General features: G+C 31.1%; 1 protein-coding gene across 1 annotated transcript in view; it reads left to right on the top strand.

Moving 5' to 3' along the window:
* The first annotated feature begins 5,465 nt into the window (after positions 1–5,465).
* Positions 5,466–26,406, top strand: part of wdp (windpipe) — a 38,359-nt gene continuing 17,418 nt past the window's right edge. Inside the window, exon 1 of the mRNA XM_068770847.1 lies at positions 5,466–5,770. The gene's annotated coding sequence lies outside the window, so the exon portion shown is untranslated. The remainder of the gene's footprint in view (positions 5,771–26,406) is intronic.

Below are 26,406 nucleotides of genomic sequence, written 5' to 3'. Positions count from 1 at the left end.
ATATTCATTGTTTCTCATTATTTATTAGGCTTGTGGTTTTAAACTTTAAATTACGGTTGAGTTGATAATGAGACAGCATGAAATTTCTGCACAATTGTTTATTGTATATTTGTGTTAATATTATATCATAAAACCTAATTTTAAATATATATAATATATATACTCTATTTAATGATTGATGTTGTTTCAATTAACTTTATTTTAGTATGTTTTTTAAATCACAATTGTAAAAAAAATAATGATTAAGATCAGCGATGTGTATAAAATACAGTGTGGGCTTAAAAACAAAAGCTAGTTTTAAAAGTATATTTTATTTAAAAGAAGAAATGTTTCGATCGCAAATTATTTTATATTCAATGAAATATTAATCAATGTTTCGTGATATTATTGAAGAAAACTGCAAACGTAAATAAAAAAATGTTCTTTGTATTTAAGCCTTGATGAAAATACACATCCGTGCATCAAAGAAATGCTAATTATAATGCGCACATAAAACTATTCTGATAGTTCTGTTTACTAGACTTTTGGTGTTACATAATCTAGACGGAAACAACTCGTTGTTGTATATAGACATAGTGTACTCATCTATTATACAATGAATAACTATTTTTAAGTCTTCGGTTTCATAGTTCAAAAATTCTCTTCATTAAATCTATTTATGAAGAGTAAATCAATTTACAAGTGTCACTTTTCTTCACATCGTACTAAAACTTTTTAACAACTAAGCGATGTTTACTCTTTCGTTCTATTTCCCAGTAAACGTAAAAGCTCAAAGCGTAAATTTTTTAAGAATTTACACCTATTTCCAATCGCTTTGTATAAAACGAACACTCTGAAACTCTATTGGAATACCATGGCCAGTAACTTCTGAATGTACAAAGTCTGGAGTGATAAAGAAACATTAACTTCTGAAACCATTGATTTTTAGATAAGGTAAAACATTAACTAATAGCAAATGATCAAGCGATCGAATGACTCGATTGATCGAAATGGCTTCGTGAGAGGCCTATGGTTTACAGTGGGCGTCTATGGATCTGTATTACGGATAAAAAATAAGCGTCCGAATAATCTATCTTTAATTAAAGCCTATTACAAATCCACGAATAAACAGCTAAAGTAAACCTTAAAATAAATAAACCTATAAAAACAGGAAATGCTAACAGTAATTCGATTAAATAGAGGGGCTGATAACCTGACTTCAAGAGAACAAGCTCCAAAAACAATAAATTCATCTGTCGAGACAGATTTGAAGGCGAAAGCGATCATTTAAAGTGAGTGGCCTTAACCACTTAAAATAAAGAGAGGACTTCGAGTTTTATTGACTGTTTTTTTATCGAGTCTCTAAAAGTTTTTTTTGAATATCATTGTCTTAAGTATAAGTGGTACTTTTATATCATTTACTCGACATAACTTTTCTATCACTTAGTATTAAAAATTTTGTGCTGATTATTTCGAAACTCAAATCTTTAACCTCAATAATCTTATATATTTAAATTAAAGCTAAACGATTTAAAAATATAATGTACTGTTATAGAGTACAACGTACAACCGTACAAATACAAAATTAGGATACTCTGAAGTAAACATATAAATACTGAAATGTCAACACTTCCAGTTGAAATTTATTAATAATGTTAATAAAACGCTAATATAAACATTTCTAATAACGAAAGAATAATATCTGTCCTGTTTAATGTCAATACATTATTCATACTTAAATATCTTAAACTTTCATATAATTTCACGGCAATCCTCGCAAATATACTCATCATCAACTTAAATATTCTTAAAGTAAAATTCAAATTAGTTAAAATAAAATATGACTTAGGTTCTATTTGGTATTTCTATATATAAACAATTTTTGTTTCAGTGAACATCTTTTACACATATTATAAGGCAGAGAGTTACATATAATTGCAGAAATAGGAATTATTCATATATTTTCATATTTATATCAACGCTTGTATATAATGTATGTAATTATGTACGTATGAACATAAAAATGATGTAATATCTATGTGTTATATTAATAATAATATATTTTTTTTTACGTTACTTTAATAATTTTCTTCTTTTACATTGTTACGTTCGAACTAATGCACCATAATTATAGTTTTCTAAGTTCTGAGGATGTCTGTAACACAATGTTCAAGAATTTTTTGTGATCATACTTGTTACTAGAGATTATTATGCATTGTGTTTAGCGATATTTACATTCATTAGAAAGTTTCATCTACGTCATTTAAACATATACACATTAGTAACAAAACACAGTGAAGAATCATTGTTATCCGTCGACAATGTTAAATGAAGGTGTAATTAACAATTAATATAAATATTTGACTGGACATAGTAATTATTCTTTCAATTGCTAATTACGGAATAGCATTTTGTTTGTTCCTTTCGTGGCCCTTTTCAATTTATACTCCTTTTTGTTTCAGTTACTTTTTAAATTAAATAACTTAATTAACTATACAAAATTAACAGCGAACTTTCACAACAATGTACAATTAATTCTTAAATACTTTTCGTCTATTTTGGCTTTAAAAATTATCACTCTATTAACATTCACGGCGTTTTGTTTTATCTGACCTTAAGGAGGAAGTGTGTTTACATTAAGATAATATTCGCTCTGACTTCCCTTGTGTGTTTATTCAATTATTCATTTTAAAATTTAAAACAATAAAACGACTTTCAAAGGAACCACTCAGTCGTGATTACAATATAAAGTTTAATAGTGTTTAAATTATAATTCATGTTAGTCGTAGAAGTCAAACGGAATTGGTCATGAGGAACGTTGCACAGCTTTTTTACAGTCTTCCTCTATTTTTTTCAAAGTGATAATAATGTACCATGCTATAGAGCCATAGTACCAACTTTACTTACTCCTCCTTCGCAGTACAGCCTCTTCTGCTCTGGAACGCGCTCCTCACCTCGATATTAGGCTGATCAGGAATCGTTGCGCACTTAAAGCGAAAGTTCGAAAGTTATTACTTGACAAGCTGACGTGATGATGCCACGATAATTAGATTTTAATATTTATTGTAACTATATAAATGGTATATGTAGATATTTAAACGTATATATTAGGGGGACCGGAAAGTAATGTCGTGTCTGTCGACATATTTTACAGGAAAACAGATTGATTTTGACCGTACCGGCTTTGAAAATTTGTATACTGTATGGCAAAAGGTTGTTGATAACAAAGGCTATTATATTGTTGAATAGAAATAAAAAATTGTCAGAAATGTAGTCGTGTGAATTTAACTTAAAAAAGCGACATTAATATGATATATCTATATAATTATGGTAAGTAGTAGCCATTAGTATATTTATATAAAGAGTTTTTAAGTGAATATTTCTCCCTTAATTAGATTTTATTTGTCTATTTTATTTTTGTCCTTTGTGATATTAACTTGTTTCATCTTCCTTTATTGATTTATCTCTGCAACCGCCTAACGGTTAACTGGTAGAAAATGCCTTCGGCATTAAGTTTAAAATTTAGGCCCGTATAATAATGCTAGAAGAGCTAAATTGGATATAAACTATAATCGAATTGATATCACATATAATGTTATGGTTCAACTTGAGATTTCCAAACGAGCACAGATCTGAAAAGAGTCTACAAAAAATTCAGTTATTATTATCCTTGTTACAGTTGTTCCATCAATTACATAAGATGTTTCGCTTGATTCACTGCATCCTGGTCAACAAATCTCTTCTTGATATTAGTCCTTGACGGCTAGGGCGGTTTCTCTACTTTGACAACGCTGCTCGAGTTTATACCGCCAGTATCGATTATCCAAAAACAGCGACCGATCGAACCGGTGTTCGGTTCTTTCGAGAATCATCAAATGAGAATTATCGTCATTATAATTTATTCCGTAAGACGTTCACTGCTGGACCTAGGACTCTCCTATTAATTTCCAGTAGGACCGGCTGGAAGTGGTTAGCACCCAGCGTCTTCCAAAGACCTTAACAAAGTCGTCGAGACAACGGAAGAGCAAACGCGGCGTAAGACGTCTACCAACATGGCGGACAGAAGACGGCTTTGATAGATGGTCTTCGGAAGACTCTAAAATTTGTAGGGGAGGCCTATATCCTGTAGTTGACGTCCTACGAGTGAAGTGATAATGGTGACTAAGATTTTATAAATAAAAATATAACTGCATAAATTTTTAAAAATTGATTTTTCTAGCAGGTCTGTACGAAATGATACATATTCTTGTGGCTATCCAATAATCTACTAAGATTACTGTGTACCGATTCGAAGCGCACGATATTAAAACATATAGATCAAATGGTATCCGGTTATTTCCGTTTCTTATTTTCTTGTTATTGGCTATAGAAATGTTACTTACATTATAACAAAAAAAAATAACGATATTCTCGGAAAGTTCTAGAAATAGATTATAAATATTAATAAATAGGTAGATGATTGAAAGGTTCCACGGCTATTACAACTGACTACTATAATCCACGACTAGATTATCTACGACAGATCGCTTGTCAGGGTCATATTCTGAATCAGGAAGTATGATAGGCAGCTGAGTTTTATATTTGATGGGATAATTAGTAAGGGGGAATCCCCTTCCCTTATTACGTTTTATTAGTTTCATTTTATAATATAATGTACCACAAATAAAGAACACATAAAAAAAATTATAAGTAAAATCCATTACTCGAACTAAGTTATTAAGTAATAAAAAAGAAATTTAAGCTTCTATTAATTTCTTTAGCAAGAAATTAGCGAATTATTTGGGTTGCATATATTCAGCATAATTTGAAGGCCAATTTAGCCACATCGTAAGACTGTCTTCATAAAATTATGTTCATACCCTAGTAATCGACGTAAAGGAATTCCGATCTTATCGTATTTCAAAGAAGCGATGGTCACGTAACTTCGCTCAGGGAAAAGGAGAGTAATAATAAAATCTGTGCGCGGTGGTGTGATTGTCGTACGACTCGCGGTGCGTCGCGACCGGTATTTTCGTTAGAGGCACAGAACGCTAAATGTTTCTACATTACGTTTTGGGGTCACGATATACCACAGTGTTCAGGGGCGGGAACTGGTTTAAGACGAAGAACGCGGTTACCCTACTTTAAATAGAGATAAAGCTACTTTCATCTGTTTCGCGAATAACGAACCCAAATGAAACATTACGTTTAATTAAATCATACTGTATGAATACCGTAATAATAAATTTGATGTTATTTATATAAACGGTAAAATTTAAACATCTATAGGAGAAATATTGTAAAACTACTTAATATTTAGTTCTTTGATGGTGCATGTTTAAATTTGCTAGTGATTAATATCTTAGAGACATTAGTGGATAAAAATTAAAACAATGTTAGTTAAGTCTTTCAATTTGAAACGAATAAATGGTTATCGGGAAAGACGATTGCATCCGAGTCTGTACACAGACACGGTCGGCTCTATTAGAACGAGCATTCAGCTTCGGTTGCAGCGGCGACGGAGCCGGCCAGGGGAGGCGCGATCGGCTTCGGTTCTCTGTCCACCACGAGACCGTCAGTCCACATCGAACCGTCGACTCGAGACTACGCCGCTGTGTCCTCACAGTCACAAACGTGGCGCGGTAACTTCAACACAAATAAATCAAAAGCCGACCGTGCATGGATTGAGTGACAGTGCGTCAGTGAAGAACATAAGTGTTCGGCTCCGAAATACGGGACTCTTTAATTATTTTATTCGAACATCGAAACGAAGCAGCAACGAAATAGTTTTTTTATTGCACAATAATCCAAGGTAAGCTTTACTACTATAGTTATATGGAATTCAATAATTATTTTGCCTCTAATGTAATTGCAAAGATTATTATTTTACAGAAATAGAAAAATGTCTAATAAATAAAGTTTTTAAAAAAAAAATACCGTTTAAATTGTAGCGTTTACTCTTTCTAAAGATATCGTTAATATTATTTTAACATGCCATTGACCAAAGCATGTATTTGACGATTAGTTTATAATTTAGAACGTTGATAACATTACGGTGTGATTTTTAAATTTGTTATACTAAATTGAAGGCAGTTTGATTTCAAAGGTCACGAGATAATTGATAAGATCTTAATTTCAAGCCGTATTTAATGTTTTATAGACGATTTGTTCAATAAAATATCATACGTTATCTCTAAAATAATTAAAAATATTTCATATAAAGGCAAGAGGCAATATAATGCAAATTTTTGAGAATTATCAATTTTAATCATAAATTAGCTGTAAAAAGCGATTGAAACATTATACAGGTATTACTATAAACAAAATACTTTAAGACTAGCGTGGAATGCACTGATCTGGTAGTGGGTTTTATGACCTTTAAGCTACCTTCTTTTTTAATTATCTTATTCTACTTTGTCAAAAGTAAAGACCCGCACTTTTGTGACATTGACTGAAGGACAAATTAGTATAAATTGTTTTCCTCTTCATAGATTTTCTTCTAGTGTTTACCAAGGTTTTTAATCGTCATTTTAAGTTGCTTAATTAGTTATTACTGACATCGGTAGTCAGTTTTAATTAGCTATGGTAATTTTTTCGTAATGTTCGTTCACATATCAGTTTAGTATTTAAATTTATTTTTACTTGTTCATAGTGTTATCATTGTAAATTTAGTCGAGAATTTTTATCACATTAGGAACATTAGTAGATGTTATACTATGACTTTTGCTTAACATTTACTTTACTAATTTTTAAAAGTACCTTTTAATGTAAATTATCACTTACTACATAGAATTTAAGATTCAGAATGCTCTTATTTATACTTACAATTTACTAGGCATTACAAAAAGGCAAAAATTTTAGGCTTTAAAGTGACTTATAAACGCGGTGATGTATTGGATTTTGTATTTTAAAATCTTAGATAGCAATGTAATGAAGAGCTGGCTAAATGTCACATGATATAATGTGAACGTCGTGCTTCTGTTCCCGACCATTGATCCATATTCCTCATCCTATCTGGTACAAAAAATGGTGAAAATTTTCTTAAATAAAAAAAACTTATTTAGCAAGCCCAGGTTTGTTCCTTTCTAGATGGACAGCGCGTCACGATCTGAAGCGCTATTACGGTAATAGAGACGCGATTAGTGAACCGAGGTTTGCCATTAAATCTGTGACCACCGGCTGCGGAAAACTACGTTTCTAATCATTTTTTTTTTACTTCAAAACAATGTCACCTGGGTGGTAAGGATCTTTTGCTGGTGGCTGTCTAGATACGTGCAATTTTGGTGCCGATGTCAGCCGGAAAATGGTAACTCGTTTTAGAAAGATTGTAGCCGTAGAAAATAACTCGATGTTAGTAAGCTATCTTTCCGAGGTTCGCCCTTCAATGGGCACCCTCGATTTCAAATGCTCGATGCTCGAAATGATAGTTTAAACCAAGATTCCTTCTCTGGAACTATAATGCCTTGGCACACCATGGAGCAGCGGCCGTAAAATATTCAATGTTACAGATCGAGCCGAGGTTCCCCGAGTAGCCTTCGATCTACGTTACTATAAGGTCTAGGTTAAGCGCTATTAGCGTTTTGCACCACAAATCTGCTAAACTTTAAATACAAACTGGTTGTTTTGACATTTGCATAATAAAATATCTAATAAAATTAATTTGTTTTAATAAATAATTAAAACATTCATATTTTGGTAATGGGCAAATACGAAAATTAGTAAAGTTACGACTTGCCCGCTGTACATGATTTTAAAGAACAATACTTTTTTTTAAATGGTCATAGAGATAGGTAAAGTGGAGTCCAAGTGTTTCGAGGTAAATCCAGTTTGGTCAAGTAGTTTGAAATTGGTCTTCCTAATAACTCAAGAGAAACAAGACATAGGTGATGTGTAAATGTTCTGAAAGAAACTGTTGTAATAATCTTTTAATTTAGGAAATGTTGACAAATTATCAATTATATTCATACAAACGTGGCAGAAATGTAGTAACCATCTAAGACGCTGTTGCCTACCTCATATTTGAGAGAGCGAATCTTTTTTAAAATACCGCCGTAAAGTAGCAGCTGTTTTTCTGGCGGGAATTCAAAGAAACGGGACCTTCGCAACTGGGGATGTCCGTATTATAATTTACAATAAAATCCCAGATAAGAATGCTCTTGTTGCTATATTCAGAAAAACATGTCAAAGAACGTTTCTGTGTTGAGGGTAACTACACTGTAAATAACTTCATAGAAGATAACACACCTTGGATATGATGTAATCGCATCGAGGTTAATTCAATGTTAATTAAATGTGTAATTTTATATTCCTTTAAAAAATATTGGCCCCTTATAGTTACATCAGTCTGTTTTATTCTGGTTTGCGGCAATTGTCATCCACACTGGTGGTAGATGTCAATAAGAGATGTAGTCCATCATCATATATGTTGAATAAAGAATTTTAGAATTGCAATTATTGAAAATTAGACTTCATCCGTTAAGAATTTTTGTTTTTTTTTTTTTCATTTAGTTATTGCTGCTGTCCTCGTTTTTTTTCTATTTTCATGGTTTATGGCTGTTTAATTGTTTATATTAAAGATATTAAAACATAGAACATTTCATGAAACATACCTTTTCAGTGTTGACATTATTTTGACAAAAATGTCGGGGATTCTCATTGTGCGCTATTAACGCTATATAATATTACTTTTATTTCAATGAGCTGTTTAAATAACAACGCTTTCATAACAAAATTGTGATGCATATTTTATTAATGATAAAATGTACCGATTGTGGTTTGCGTTCACAATAAGGATTATTACAAGTTTGCTTTGACTTTACATGTGTACTCTGCACGTTACAGTCGTTATAAAACACCTTCACGAAAAATAAATAATGCATAACATTTAAAGACTAAAATTTAATTGAAATAAGTAGCGATAACAGAACCATGTGATACTGGGGTTAAATAACAAGATAGCTAGTCATATTGAACGAAGTAAAGCGAACAAAATAGCGCAATACGAGTACTCAAAAGGAATAAAATTAAGACGGTGTATTGTTATGTTGTGGTCGACCACTTCCATTCGATATATATCTGGAATTTATTCAATAAATGTAAATACGACAGTTCAATACCACGCCGCTATAGTTTTGTGATAGTCGATAAATCATAGTGATCCTATATTTAGTATTGAAATATCTTTTTATATACAATTCGTAACGTTATAGAAAACTTACTTTTATAGTACTTAAGATCAAATTACTTCTTGCTTTTATGGTATATGAACATTTTTTTTCCAAAAAGTTATTTTTTATATGACTCTATACATATTTTTTTTAGAAAACGTATATAAACAATAACGCACCTATTATGTTATATATAAGTTGTTAACCGTTATAAAATAGTCTTTAAAATTTAATAAAAATTAAAGTATGTTATGAAATCTAAAGGAATGCTGGTAATATTAACGCAGCTTCATTTTTAATTTATTATGTTATTCAAGATTATAAAATATAGCATTAAGTCCTCTGTTAATTACGAGAGATGAAGTAGTTTTAATCTTTATGACATTATCTAAAGCTGTCTGCATCCTTCAAGGTCTCCCACCACCTCCCACCACATCAGGCACCACGAGGTCCGCACACTATTATAGTTAATATTCTATGCCGGCAAGCCATTTTGTTAAATTAATCAACCAAACATACATAATCACTTTCGTCCTTTAAACTATCTGTGGTTACAAGGTGACATTAAATATTAACAAACAAACATGTTCAACATACACATACATTATTTATGTTCTTAGAACAACATGGAGATGTTTGCAAAGTTCGATAAGATGCTTTAGATATTTAATTTTAAAGTAACAAAGAAGAAACTTACTAATCATATCTTATATTTATATTTAATAACTTTAATAAATATATAATTAAACGTAATTAACATAGTGGAGTTATTCAGCAAATAGTTAATTATAGATAGAATATTAATTATAAATTTTGCAACGTTTCTTGGAATATGCGATTAACCGCTGTTATGTTTAAAATATTCCAAATTTACCTTTTAATGACTTTGACATTTGTGTTAAAACGTTTGTTAAAATATAGAATAGAATTCTGTGATAGTATTTAGTTTATATGGATTTAGAAAACTTTCTACAATATAAAATATTTAATAATATTTAGCAGACATACCTTAGCTTATTTGTAAAAATAATGTCATCTTAATGTCATCTACTCGTAGTAAAATTATTTTGCGTATTATTTGCTAAATTTTTTCCCTTAACGTTACTTTTATTTGTGTTACAATTCTTATAAATATTTTTGATATACGTATTCCAACATACACTTGTCAAATATATTATCCGAACGTAATCCATATTGTATGTAATTATTACTAATATTCGCACAAGAACCACCTCCTCCTTGAATCTTCTGTCGTATACATTATATCTTATCTTATCTTATCTAATAGTCCATTAAAATATGCAACCGTTCAAATGTTCAACTTAATGAATTATGGTTTTTTAAAATTATATTTCGAACATAAAAGTAACTTGAAGACTTGAAGTAACGTCGCGTAAATATTTTTGTGCGTATATTTTTTAATTAACTATTTAAAATATCGTAAGATTAAAAAAACTGCCTTTTTAATTACAGTGAAAGTACAAAGAGCAAAATAATTAGTTCGTCGAACTGTATCACACTCGCGCGTGTAAAAAGTATGCCATTGGGTCTTTCCTCGATGAATAACGTGGACTCGTAATGCAATTTTCAACTGGGTCCATTGCAGTAACGAAATATTAAATATCATTTATCCATTTGTCTGTCTAATCTGATTCGTTTTATTAGTTATGAGTTGCGTGTGTAACCGATTCGCGAACTATGCACGCGACTCTCACCCTTTTAACCCGGGTGTTTTTAATCAGATTCGTTTACACCTTGTGGTACTGTATAACAGTGAGCGTTTGCAAGTCGCTGTAACGTTTCAGCTTTCTCCACGCTGTAAGTTTTACCGCTAATCATAAAAGTAATATGCCTTCACAGTTTTAATATATTTATTCGTAATTTATATTATAAAGAGTATTACTTTAAATGAAATCATACGAATACAATTTAACAAATATGTAACGAATTTAAATACAGCGATTAATTAAAAAAATTCATTTAAATTGTTTTAGGTAAAAAATTAATCTGAATTTCGAGGAAAAAACTTTTAAAACGTTCTTTTTCATAACGTCCCGACTTAATTTGCGATTGCGGTATCTACTATACTACAAATTCGCCATAATTTACATATTTAAATGCATATTAAAGTAGTTAAAACGACGTAACCGGTTACGTGTTACGATAACATTGGCTCGCGTTGCCAGGTTATTACCCAGCCTGGCCACGAACGGTGACGCGGGTGTTGTGCCGATACTTGCCCCCTAATAGGATTTGCGTAGCTCGGATCTGATACAGATTTAAACAGCTTTTATCAAAATCGTATTAAATGATACCTTTTTATGTGTTGTCTGTTAAGAATTCATGTTACGTAGGTTTTTAGTTCGAACGTTGTTTCAATTTACAACACTTATTGTCTGTTTATATCTCTATTCCGTGGTGCTGCGTTCCAAGGTCAAGGGGTAATCTTGGTTGATTCGCAGCGTTAATGTTTGGAACAAAACAGTAGTGCTCTTGTATTTCTGTGATCCATTTTAAGAGCGACATTATTAAAGAAGTTATTGGTTTGATAGGAAGTATCATTTCGCTTTAACAAAACGAGCGAAATGCGTGTTTCCCAACTCTGGTAGTAGCAACATATTTTGTTAAGAAGCATATTAATTACTTTCAGGTGAAATCTATTCCATGTCAGAATTTTACTTATGCCGTGTCAAATAAAATCATTTTTTTATATTAAAAGAAAAAAAGACAACCTTTTATTTTAGTTCGTGGTGATTAAGTGTTGAAGTAAAAGAAAAAATCTTTAATATTACGAATATAGATAATTCTTTATAAAGTACAAATGAATGACGTATAACACTTAATATTCATGTCTGTTTATTCAATTATCGACACAAATTTTAAACTCCGTGACCTTGTCACAAGCGTATGTCTCAAATTTCCTCATGTTAGTGTTTTTTTTGCTGACTTTAATATGTAGATACGGTTTAGAGCATCGATAACAACACGGCAGTAAAGAGTTAATGCAAAAATAAATTAACATCGAACTCTGTAATGAATATATTTTAGACGAGCGTGGTACTATGTACACTGGTGTAATAATTTGTAAAAAATTCTAATATCGTTCATCGACATTAAAATAGTTATTAATATTGCTTACTAAATTTACTAACTTTTTTCATTAAGGTCGTCGTTGTCACATAGTCATATCAAGATATCTAAAGGTAGCTATATAATCGCCGCGGGCTGGCGATAGTAGTGTGGTATTATGGTATGCAGAGGACGCTGTTGAACTATTTGTGACTGTCACTGAAAACTGTTTGTGAGTAGCGGCAATTCTATATATTTAGTGCATAAAATGTGAATTATATGGGATTATCCCGAGAATCGAACCCGCGACCTATAATCGAAAGCCTAAGTTCTCTACAATTAGGTTACTGCTCCTATAAGATTAAGATATGTGGGTAAATATATGTAATGTTGACGTGATTTTTATTTAAAAAAAATGTTTTTGCCAACCGAGCGTATGTTGTGGGTGTCTATCACTGATATTGATTTTAGTCCTGTATTTTTTAATTGATTTGGGTTTGTATGTAATATTGTTAATTTTGTTGGCAATCCTTAATGAATAAAATAATATAAAAAAGTTTTTAGTTAGTCGCTATTAAAATTGCATTGAGTACGCAAGCCACTGTTCCTACAAAATACGTATTACGCGTGTTTGTGTATCAATATAACAATGCTCAGATTTAACAATCTTAAGTAACTACTAGGCTGCCTATTTATTGACTATTGAACGGTAATGGACTAGGATTAGAAACGTTTGTTTATCATTATCTTGTTAAGAGCGTAAGAAATAGCATAGTATTGTACAGGGACTTATTTTATACGAACCTGTCTTTCAGTCAGTCGACTTTTATAAATCTGCAGTATTGGTAAAGTGTGTTTAACATATGTTTATTTTACTACAGATTTACTAATATTATTTTCAATTAATATTTCGTTTTCGTATTAAGTTTAAGTAATTATTTCGTAAATAAGTGTAAGTAATTATTTCGTAGTGTCTGACAATTTTTAAATATTGTGTGTGGGGGGATAAATTACTAACAAATAAGTTTAGTCACGGTTATTATTGTGTTATATTAAGAAATAAGCGTGTAAAATAAAATGCAAGTCCATAAGAAAGCAGCGGTAAAACGAGTCAAGCAGTAATAGGCAAGTGGTTAAGTATTGTGGTTTATGATAATTAGCAGTAAGCTTTCTCCCTCATAGAAGCTCATTCGTATTACCATTGTTTAACCGAACCATTGTTCCCAAATGATACAGGAAAATCGCATATTTTCAGACTGAATGTTTGGAAGATGTTTGAGATGTATTTTGATGTTCACATTAGACGTTCGTAGTGGGGCACAACGTGGATGGTTTTCTCTCTCTCTCTCTCTCAGAGGACTATCCGCAACAATAAGAACATGGTTGTGCCAACAACTACCATATACTAAAAGAAAGTAAAGGGATGTATATATTTGGGGGACCGGAAAGTAATGTCGCTTCTACGCATGTCGATATTTTATTGTCATTTGGTAGCTCGTACTTCGAAGATTTTGTATACTAGATGATAAAAGGTTGTTGATAACGAAAGTGAATATATTGTTGGTTAGTAAGTAGTAATAAAGACTTGTTAAAATTGTAGTCATGTGAATTTTACTTTAGAAAGCGACATTACTTTCCGGTCCCCCTAATACATAGAATATACTTCTTGCGAGATGAGCTAGGACCAGAGAACGGTATGTGTAGGTTCTTGACGTACATGTTACGTATGTTGTGTTTGTGTTTATACCGTGCCTACTAATGATTTAAGAGTGAAAATGCAACGTTGTTGTATTATTAAAAATAGCATAAACTTTATGAACAGTTGTTTCTCTTTTTAATTGAAGAGGCAGCGGTTGTGTCAACCGGACTATGTGTTCTCATGTCAGTTCATTTATTTCAACACTCAAAATAAATGAAATTCCCCTCTCATTTCATAACTTCTTTTATTTTTAGACATTTTGAATTGTGTGTCATATTAACTTAATTAACCTAATGAAAAAAATTTTAATTTAAAGTTGACGTGAAAAAAAATTATTTCAAATAATAGTAAATTTAAAATGGTTAAAATAAGTAATTAAATTCTTTCACTTAAAAATATTAAATTAATAATCCATATAAATTTAATTTAATCCTTAAATGTTTTGTTAAACGCTAAACTCGGAACGACACAGCCTCAGGTACTTATGCAGAGAAAAAATAGCAATATTGTCAGGAAAATAGTAAAAGGTTTTCTTTTCCTTGCAAATATTTGATATGAATCAAAGCTAAAAAGGTAGGTTAGGATGTAAAAAAAACAATAAATATTGTGTATCTTTAAGCATAACGGTGAAAATATAATCACGTTTTATTAAAACTTATTTTTGTGAATAATTGTTGTTAATAATGCTACATTAAATCAGTAAGCGTTCTAAATAATTACCTTTTTTATTGAACTGCAATAGTACAAAGTCTAACGTGGTATTTAGTATTTAAAAAATGAACGTAGTATATTGATAATACGAAGACTTGACATATGTAAAACATAATCGAATTTAATGTGCGTTTGTTATATATGTAAACAGGACATTAAAGGTGTGTCCACGATTTCTTGTAAATAGGTCATAGGCCATTATACGAAGACAGTTGGATCGCTCCTCCATTGTATTAGAGAACCATATATATAAATATTATTGCTTGGTTTTAAATGAAGTGTGAAGTGCTTATACAGAATTTTGGTATCAACGGTTCGTAGATGTATTCGTTATATATATTTTAAATAAATTTGAGACAGACGTGTGTTTTTGTGATACATATGTGCGAGTTTTATATGAACGTTTTTTATCGTGTAACACATTATTCTGTTAAAGATAAATTTATCTATGCGTTCGATTACCAGTGGAACAATATTACAATATAATATTAAAACTGTGAAACACTGGTGACACGGTGACGCCACTTTCATTTTAGATAATACATGATACCAGCGAACAATATTGTCGATTGTTTTATTGATTTCGTTGTAACATTTATCACGACTATGTACAAATAAACTATTCGCTCTTTAATTTTTTATTATTTTACAATTTCAACAGTAGTAATTGCAATTGAACAACACGTAATCACAACATGCGTTAGGTTTAAAAAAAACAATTCTTGGAAACTAAAATTATTTGAACAATACGTATCCTACCCATAAAAATTTGATTTAAAAAGGTAATGGGCAATTATTATTCTTTAATACTCTATTTAATATTTTTAATTTACTAATCTATAATTTATTATTATCAGAATGCTACATTATATATATATATATATATATATATATATATATATATATATATATATATATATAGGGATTTTGGTAACTGTCATTGTAATTATGTACCTGTTTATTGAAAATATTTACCCGTAAAAATTTTAATGTATTTAGATTTAGGCATGTTTAATAAAGTAGCATAGATAGACTGTCGTGTAGCCCAATATGGCTAAGGCATTATACCGGTTCGACATAGCTGATGGCGGAGGGCGGATGGCGAGGTACCGGTTGGAATTCTTGGTTGCATGTTTTCTCTGATAAACTACAGTACTTATATTTTGTTTTCATTGTTATTTAATACCCAAAAGGATTGATATATACTATCAATCATAAAATATATGTAATTAATATTATAATTTAACTAGCTCCACCTTTATTCCAATTGAAAATAATATTGAAATATTCTTTAACGTTGGCAGCTTAACAATTGCAATACTCGTATCATTATTTGCCGATTATAATTGCCAAATGAGCAATATTCAAGGTCAGTTTATAAACCGTCAACATTACCCGAACGCTTACGTAAATATAAACAATTAAAAGGAAACAAAACGGTTTCCAGAACGAAGTCGGCGGCGATATCAACTTTCATTTGATACTTGAACTTCATCGATTACGAAACAATTCATAGGTTGACACTTATTTATAAATGCATTAAATGTGTATTAGTTATAAGGAATGTTGAAATGCAGAAAAACTACACAATAAAACATTACAGAAAAGCCATACGAACAAGGCGCAAAACATCACTTTTTGCCTTTTTTTTTTCAAAAAGTCATGACATTAAAGTTCCAAAACTACGATAGAGAAAAATGCAATCAAAAAAATGGTACTGCACTATTTTCTCATGAATTTCGTAAAAACTCTTTGTCAATCAGTGTAGAAGTACACAAATTAATTAAAATGATGTACAAGCTGAATACGTAATTTTTCTTTAAAATTGTACGAATTGTGACTGAACTGTCTTACCAACTTAATTAATTAATAATAAAATTGGCTTGAGTATAATTTGTAATAGATATATTGCTATAAAAATGTACTACATTCATACACCTATACGCAAACATATTTGTATTGTCCATTGAATCCGAATGCCAAATTAATAATATTTTCGTTTCTTCAGATTATCTTATACATTAATACGTCAACCTGCTTACAACAAATTTAATGAAGTCGTATTTACAGCAATTAAAGATACTTTCAAAATGCATTTACCGTTTCGCCGGCACGAAAAGTCATGCAGATTGACATTGATAACATTTCCTTTCAGTAATGATTCCTTTCGAATATCATGCGATATACGTAATGTGACATTAAATGTTTTTTTTTGTTAAAAAAATTATCACAGTTGTTGTCTTTGTGCTGGCTTTTTTTTACTTAAATTTAATTTTTAAAATTTGATGCTAACCTAACGTTATAAAAATTATTTAAAGTAAAACCAGAAACTAACCATCATGTGTCTAGACACTACACTAGTGTCCAGCTAAAGACAATGGCGAATCAATAATTCGCGTGACATTGTTTATAATTTACATGGCTTCTTTTACTTACCATCGCCAGCAGTAATCAGGAATGCTCCAATAGATTTAATTTCATACTGACCTTGGGACAAGGAAAGTAGCGATTTCTGTCTCTTTCTCTCTCCCTCTATATATATATATATATATATATATATTTACTCTATATATTTGGCACTTAAACTATTTTTATAAAAAAAAATCTGTGTAGACTAGGATGATAATTTGAATTTATTATGTTGGAAGGTACAAAGCGGTCACTACACTTTACATTTATAATGATTGTAGAAATTACGTTAACTCAATTATCATTTTTTAACGTTGACGATTGCGCTCATAAACTAGCAAACTTATTTACACTAAATTGTAGTAAGAAAGCGAAGTAAATGTAAACAAGCTTGGTGAGTGAAATGGATAAAAACAATTTAATTTATCAATGCTTGCAGTGGTCTTTCGTGAATCGGTTTGTGCGCCTACGCGAACGTCCCGCAATTCAATCTTAAGGCTTTCTAGCCGTAATGGATTCTCAAACGTCCGCAGTAAACATAGTGCCTGTATTATAAAATAGCCATTCGATTCGATACCGCGGCATTTACTCCGCAACATGGACGTTTATAGCCGGGTACACGTTACGGGCAGTAACAATAATGACTATCTTTTGAAAGTATGAGTATAAATCTTACAGAGAAACGCGTGTGATTTACTGCTTGAAATATTGCCTGATTCGGAATGTTCGCGCCGATTTTCGAGAGACGGTGTACAGGCAGGTGCGAAAAAGAACGGTAGTCTAATAATTTTTTTTATCAATTTGTAAACCTTAAGGAAGCTAAACGCCGTGGTTGGACCGATTGACATTGACCTGTTCAATAACATACCACTTCTTCCTAACAAGATTATGGGATTATGAGACTCCTAAAAAGGTATTGGTTTCCTAGCTTTTAGATAATAAGGTTAAAACTTCCTAATAATTTTATTGTATAAATGTATGCTCTGTACAATATATATATATATATTTATATATATATATATATATATATATATATATATGTATGTATATAACTTAATTTTTATTACTGTATGTTTAGAGTCAAAACTACTCACAGGTAAAAACACTTGGTGACAACCAATAATAATCCGAATGAAGCTTAAGAAGACTAAGAATATTAAATATGTAAAAATTTGGCGTCCTAAATATGTATTCAATCCAGTGTTTGCTGTGGCTAGAACTCTACTGGGCTTCTATTTTTGTTAATATCGTTGTTTCGTTGTTTCAACTCCGGCTTAGCTTTCAGATCTTTTCCATTAACGACACATCTTTTTCCTCTCCTAATGTTGATAGGAAAAGGTCAGCCAAAACAACGTTGTAAATATTCCAGTAAGCAACTTAAAATATATAAATAGATAGTTCATTGTTTCTTTAGCCTCAATAGCACTTTAAGACTGTCAGTCTAACGTGTTGCATGTAGTAAAGCTGCGATTTCCGTGAACGGTTTATTTTCACTGTTTACCACAAAACGAACGGATGTCTGCTACTTACAAACGCGATCACTCTGCTAACTATTCCTTGATTTAAAACAAGTTACTTTATATATAGAGATAAGAGATAAGTTTATATACTATTTCATCTTCTTTGGGCATAAGCTTCGAAAGATACCGGATGCAGATCGCTGCCATAATATTGAAATATCGTAATTAGCTATTGAAAATCAATGGGAAGGCTGGGACTGGTCGAACTGGGGACGTACGACGGATGAGATGATAATGATTGATATAAAGTTTTATTTGTAACTATAAGAATTGCACAACTCGAATATATATGGGGCTATGTTTTCAGAAGTTTAAGGTTATTCACGTTCGTATTCATCATTGTACATCTATGAAACTGTTTCTTGACAATATTTGAAATGATAAATTATTAATTTAAATTGTATACTATTATTAGTAAAATATTTAATTATTTCTATTATGGAATTTTACTTTTTTTGACTATTGTGAATGTAAATTAAAATTTAAACAACTATCTGACATTCTTTTTTTTTCTATTTTTTACACATACATGACACGAACGTAGAACTCATTTGGACTATTTATATTGTTTTATTTTCACCATATTTGATATGTGTTTTACGAAGTAAATGTTTTTTATTAATCACTATGATACTACTGCCTACATATTATATGTACAGCATTATCTGTATTTATAAAAATAAATCACTATTTCCCCTTGGACAAGCTATAAGTGCGAACGGTTTTGCTGATTTTATTCAACTTTATAACTTTCCTAAAATTTTGTGGCAGTTTTACTAAAACTGCGCATTAGACAGTCAGACATGAATTTCGCGCACATTTTTCTCGTCGCGTTGCAATATTAAATTGTCGTTTAAAAGAGGCATCTGGCATTATGTCAATCACAAAATTTATCATAAGGTCTTCTCTTTTTTATATTTAAATGCAATAGGTCAATAACTTTTGGCAGTACAGTCTGCCGGCTTAACTAGTATTAAAAAGAAAAAATTGTCGTAAATTGATTCAACAAGAAACTTTGGACTTTATTCTTTCTGTTTTTAATCTTAAGCTACTAAATAGTATATTATCGAATAAATCTTATTGCATCACTTAAGAGTTTTTCCTTTATTTGACTCATATAATGGCTGGATATTATACATTTAATACACACAAATTTTCTAAAATTTATTTCAAAACGAGCAATTGTTGCGTTTCTGGCTGGCTCTTCTCAGCAGAATAGCATTTCGGGCCGGTGGTAGTTTACTGGTTATAATGTTAAAATAATCGACGATTCAAAAGTGCATATAAATGATTACTCGAATAAACATATTTTAAATTGAATTGTGTAATGTGTTTTTTTGAGTCTGTGATAATGACAATATTCGAAATGCAAATGGTGTCGAGGCAACACTACCAGTGTCCACAACAAAGCATTGCGTTCGAATATAACTTTAAAATGATTGCAGGTTGTTCAGTTGTACATATATAGCAACGGCTAAATCATTCGCCGTAAAGTCTAATCGGTTCCAGGCCCACACAGCTCATTATCCCGTTCCCTCACCTCGCAGTGCGGTTAGCTAGCCATAAAATGACCATTATCTTTGTCTAGATTACTTCTCACCGCAAGTAGTCCGGTATATGTTTTACAGGTAAATCTAGAAATACCGACGCACGCCGACTTGGCTAATGACTAGTGAAGTGCCATTCTACCGTCTCCCGACACCAGATCGTCTGCTAGACACGCCGACTGTCGCCAAGTCCGGTTTGCGTCCGCGCAATTTTCCCCGCCGTGTCATTCACCGTGACCATCTGGCGAATATGCATACGCGGGTGTATCGAGTCATTCTCGTTTCTGCAACGAGGCGTCAGTGTAAACGTAACCTATGCAAATACTAATCTACTAAAAGATTTAAAAATACCTGTTCTGATATTTTTGTCAAAAAGATGTAAAACAAGTTGAGACGTATCGAAATTTTATTTTTGGCACGTTGACATCAGTTACTATTTAATCTAATTGGAATCAACGAACTATCTTCTTAAATTATTATTTATTAACTTATTAATAATACACTTAATGATTTAGTTGTTATAGGATACATTTGTGGGTGGTAATAAAACAAAGCGATTTTAATCTTTTAATCTAAAAATACCTTTTTAAAGTTTAAGCCTTTTATCGATTAAGGTAATTTGTTCATTCTTGGGTGTTGTGGTTAATTGAAGTTACCCGATCACTTTGTTTGCATTGCTTCAGTAAATCGATACGTGATTGACATAATTGTAACGGCTGGTCGAACAAATAATGTAAAACTTTGCAACGTTGTGTTGGGTTTGGCACGCATTGCGATGATTAATTGGCTGATTATTTTACATATGATAAATTATTTAGCACATTACATGTGCCATTTAGTAGAAACATTCATTTGGAGATTGTATTCCTTTTCTCAAAGAATTAGAATTTAGAAAAAAAAAACTTTCATTGGGTAACTTAAACGACTCTTGTACCCTTTTTTGGAAAAAGTTCGTAGGAACAATCATCCAAGGAACTTAGGGTCCATGGTTAATTTCATACAATATTTTCAGGCCACGAATTTCAAAATAACAATTAGGTTTTTCATTATTTACTTTAATAGACACTACAATGTACGAGTATGTAAACATTGATACTGTGCCGATTGTAACCAAAGTTCGTTCTTTTTTAAAAAAATAATATAGTTAGTAAAGTTATAAATTGCATGTGTCATAGTATAATACTGCAATGACATCAAGTCTTAGTCATTTTGTTGAACAAACTAGGACTCAATCTTTTGTATTTTTCTTACAAGGACATCATTTATTTACATTCAACCTTTGATCAAAACGCTTTAAGTATTCATCGACACAATAAATAAAAATTAAATAACTTCAAGTTATTCTTCCTAAACACGTTTCTAAGTGTGCATTTAAAGCGTCAGACGCAATCAGAAAAAAAAACGTTAAGCCAGCGCTTTTGACGTGTTAAATATTAAAGAGCTCGTTGCTTCTAAACACTGTTGACCTGTCTGATCCTAAGCGTATTCACTGAGCATGGGGGGCGATGCATAATAACACTCTGTAATCGTTAGGGTTCACCTTTTGAGAAATCGTCACGTGTTGGGAATGACATCACGCCAAGGTCACGAGCCAAATATTCAATGTCAACTAGCGCTCAATCTATAAAAATAATTTAAACTACTAAAAAGTAAGAAAAACGGAAACTTGACACAGATTATTTTAATGTAAGAATCTTTAAATTCGTTATAATAATTAAACTTGTTTTTCTTTCTTATTTGCTAATAAGGGTAAAATTACATAATTTCCTAAAAAATGTATTACTCTGTGCTCTGTGATTTTTTATGTTTATTCATGTCTCGTATGTAAAAAAAATATTTAAAGTAATCCCTAAGCTTAAAAAACTGTCATGTGCACAGTAATTTAAAGATAAACGAATCGGAAAGAAAACATGCGAACGAATTCGTGACATACTGTAACACGTATGCGAGCTCTAAGGCCATATTTGTGCAAACATCGAGGAGATAGCAACGTTTGTGTTCGTAATAGCTACGATAAAACCGAGTATGAATAGAGTAATCCGGGCATTAAAGAGATTCTTACCTGCGTCCGACGAACCGACGCCCAATACATTTCTATATCGTACAAAAAACCGTTTCCTTCACAGACTGTTTACAAGACCTCCGACACGGAGGCCCTTTGTACTTCGCCTTTCCGTCCAACGGCATTAGGGGCGACCTTTTTTTGTCCGCATGTTTTTCTCCGTATTTCAATTTTTGAACCGTTGAGACTTCTCGGTTCATTTCGATTCCGCTTTATGCTCGGATCAATTGATTTATATTTATATCCATTAGACTAATTTCGTTGGACTCCTTTTAGTTACTTAATGACGTGGAATTATATAACACGATGCGTGGCAGTTCGATTTGCATATGTTTCGTAATATTTTGCCTTGAGTTGTTCATTCGTTTTATTTGTCGAATTCGTTCAAAAAATATCAGTGATTTCACATTTGCGATTTCTACTTAAAATAAGTGCGGAGTGTCATTTAAAACAAATATGATTCATATCGCCTACACGCCCATACGCCTCTCAATTTCCAAGTATTAAACACATTTATTGTTTCTGAAGTAAATTTACATATGAAGTTAAAGTTGCATTCGCAGACTTGGGATAAGTGAAGTTGTAACTGACATTCTGTGTACTTTGTACGGTAAAGCAATAAATCGTTGACCGGCCCGACCTTGCTCTTCGACAAACACTTTTATCAGTTAATACTTTCCAATTAATAGTAATACAGCAATAATGTTATTAATAAATTCATCAGTAATTATTAATAATAGTTTATTTACAGAGTAATCGGCGCTAAGATCACATTATACTCTTTAAAATAATGCTATTATTATAAAAAAAAACTAAGAAACATGTGTAAATGTAGGACTGTAAATTTTTTGCTTTACTGGAACTGTAATGGCTCTGTCGACAGAACTCGGTTCCCACGATTCTGGTGTGCAATCAAATGATTGCTAGCCAGATGAGGTTACATTCGCTTGCATGTAATTTACGCACTTATGCGTAAAAGTAGATAGCCGCTGATGTTATTAATTCCTTTCCTACTTATAACATTTACTTCAATAAATACGAACCAATATAATCTTGCCTCAATAATAATAATTATAAATATTTCTCAGGTTCGCGTAATTAATATTCAATATTACCAAATAATTGCAAAACATTTACAATATGTAATCGCTTATTGAATTCCAATATACAAAAATAAGCGGCTTTATCAAATAGGATTTGCAATTTACAATATTTTCAGTTCATAAGTGAAAATTTGTACATTTAAAATATGTCATTCACGATCCCTGTGATTTTCATTAGCAAAGTTTTGATTGTCATTGATATTATTTATAAACGTCTGTTACGTGTTTTAGTCTTCTTTCTTTTAAGTGATAAATAAATCTACTCATTACGAATTGTAAAGCAATCTTTGCACAATTTTCGCTATTTATTTTCGGGAAGACACCATAATGATTCTAACTATAATTCAGATCGTATTCTATCCTATGGACCTATAATGATGACTCTTTTGAAATAACTTGTGTAAACATTTAAATAATTTATAAATTTAGCTTATTGCTTAAAATATTCACTTCATTTCCAGAGAAGGTGAGGCGCATGCATTTAAAAACTTAAGTAATATTTGTTATTTGAAGGCATAAATATTTTTAAATATAGTTTTGAGATGATATTTCCTTTTAGAAATATGCTTTTATTTTTTGTTCCTTTAAAAATACAACAAAACCTTTCTCGTTCTTTTATTATTCAATTACATATTTTATATGTAAGTAACTAGAAATATATTATTATTACATTATTCATTGATGTCTTTTGGCCGATAATATTTTATAAACAAAACAGGAATTCACCAATTGTTAACGTGCAACAAAATGTCAAACACGTAGGTTTTACGTTCAAAGTGATATTTAAACATTCAGGAAGTAATACTCGTATTTAATTTGCGCATTGCGACGCAATATTCAATTATAGTCCTAGGAATAATCACAATGTTCAAGCCTAAATTTGCGTTGTCCTTGGTTTTTTATGGTTATCTTTGCGTTACCTTATTACGTTAAAGCAACATTTATTTAATAAGGTTTCCCGAGTCAAAATTCACGCAAACGTTTCGATTATGATTACTCGTTTTTATTTTGTACTTTAATAAATATGTCACAATTGCATACGTATAATTAGCTCAAAAAGTTGTCTAAAACGTTTATAGTTTAAAGATTATGGTAATGTTAACCATGTTCGTATAACTAGAACATATGTATTTGTATTTGAAGTAACTGACTATTTATTATAACAACTATAGAACTTTGTTGCTTTTTCACAACGTGTTTCAAAGTGCACATGAATATTTCTTTACAGACAACATCTGAATTTGGCAAAATTCGTGTAGCAAGTCGTTTTAAGTTTATATCTCATACGGTATTTGCAGCGGTTTGGGGTAACCGTTACTTTAACTGCCTGTGTAGTCAGTGTTATTTTTTTGGGGCATTCGCATGTTTTATCGGACAGATTTAAATTATATCGCGGTCTCGTTGCATAACTCGATTTTACACTCGTGTAATATGCCTTGAACGTTTAAAAATTGTTGGTTGGTTTGTTTGTTGAAATTATTCAACTTCGGAGTCGGTTACGAGGTATCGTTACGTTTAGCTATATCAACAGTGAAGTCAGCGCCTCTATTAGGTAAATGACTAAGGCGGGGACGTAAGAATTTATTTTATCTACGAAGGCAAGAGATATGTTAGTTGAAAATTTTATCCCTGATACCATTTCGGTTAAAGTTCTTTGCAAACAATATAGAAGGAAAAATGACTGCGCATGCGCTCGCTAGGTTTTATAGGGAAGTACGTACACATTGTAACCATTAGGTATTAAAGTATTACATATTTTTAATATAAATTTAATTTGTTTGAAGTTGTTATTGAGCGCCATCATTCACCTTTTTGTTTATCATTAATACAACGTTGAATCAGTTGACGTCAATGTGATTACGTGAAGACACGTTGAACTCTGTTTTTATCACATAATAAATATCATTTAACTGTCAAGTATCGGTTAATTAAATAAATAAAAGTATCACGAGTGGTTATAATGTCTTTTTGTAGGTATTCAATTTTATTTTCAATTTTAAGGCGTTAAATTATTTGCACAACAAAAATGTGTAAGGGATAGTTGAGAAATAAATCTTGCATATTCAATTTTCAAAATTTTAAAACCTCCATAAGAAAAGTATCAGGGTAAATGTTGCAGTGTTTGTCAAATGTTATTTTCTGAATGCGAAGATGATTTTTGAAAATTTTTAATTTTTCTTTTGAATAATTTTATAATTTTATATTATATTATATATAATTTAATAATTTATTTGCTGACTACTTAATTTTTTTACGTAATGCGTGCAGTTTCCTTAGATTTCAGATAAACATTGTTTTATATCGTATTATCAATGTTAATTTGTTATTATTTCTTGAATAATTTTTTCGAGGACTTTCGAGGATAAAATAAAATTAAAATAAATTAATGTTATCTATTGAGGGAGGCTTCCATCTAACAGTATAGGTCAAACGGCTGGAATGATTATAATCAAGTAGAACTATAAGCAAATCCTGTAAATGGAGACAAGAATATAATAATCCTTGAACTGCATACAGTTGTACTAACAAATACATATTAAATTAAGATAACGTTGCTTCAATCATAACCACTGGAGTACTTAAAATCAATTCTAGATTGCGATGTTTATAGTAAATTAAAACAAGGACTTTTGTGCGACATAGTGAGCTGCTCTGTTCCAGTTTAATTGAATTTAGTGATAAAATTTTCCAACATATGCATTCCTCTTGGATGACCGCAACGATACTGAGCAATAACCGCACGATTGTACTGATAACCTATGTTCTGATATTAGTGCCTAAATAGCAAACTAAGATTACGTTTCATTATTATTACTGTGACTTATTCAAGTAATATTATTAATAATAACATATGAGAAATAAAAAACAGCTATATCTGAACCTTGCCAATAATGCAGTGTCAATTTTATTTAATCAAATTCCATAAGATTTAAAACTAAGCGATGTATTATTACATTTACCTGTACAGTCAATAATGGACCATCGCCTGTCTTCCAACAGCTGTTCGAAGGTTAATCATTGTGATTTAAAACCGGCTATAATGCCGCATTGTAATCGTCGATGTTGTTATAAAAAGTCTTTGAACTAAACATTTTTACAGCTTCAAAATGGAGTTGCAGCTGCAAACAAAATAATAAAGACGGTGCTCATTTTTTTATACA

Source organism: Battus philenor, unplaced genomic scaffold (genome assembly GCF_028537555.1).
Source record: "Battus philenor isolate CCGP_79_NKW_IND1 unplaced genomic scaffold, ilBatPhil1.0.hap1 SCAF_3, whole genome shotgun sequence".
NCBI lineage: Eukaryota > Metazoa > Arthropoda > Insecta > Lepidoptera > Papilionidae > Battus > Battus philenor.
Note: the sequence above shows the minus strand (reverse complement) of the source record. Positions and strands in the feature narration are given on the sequence as shown.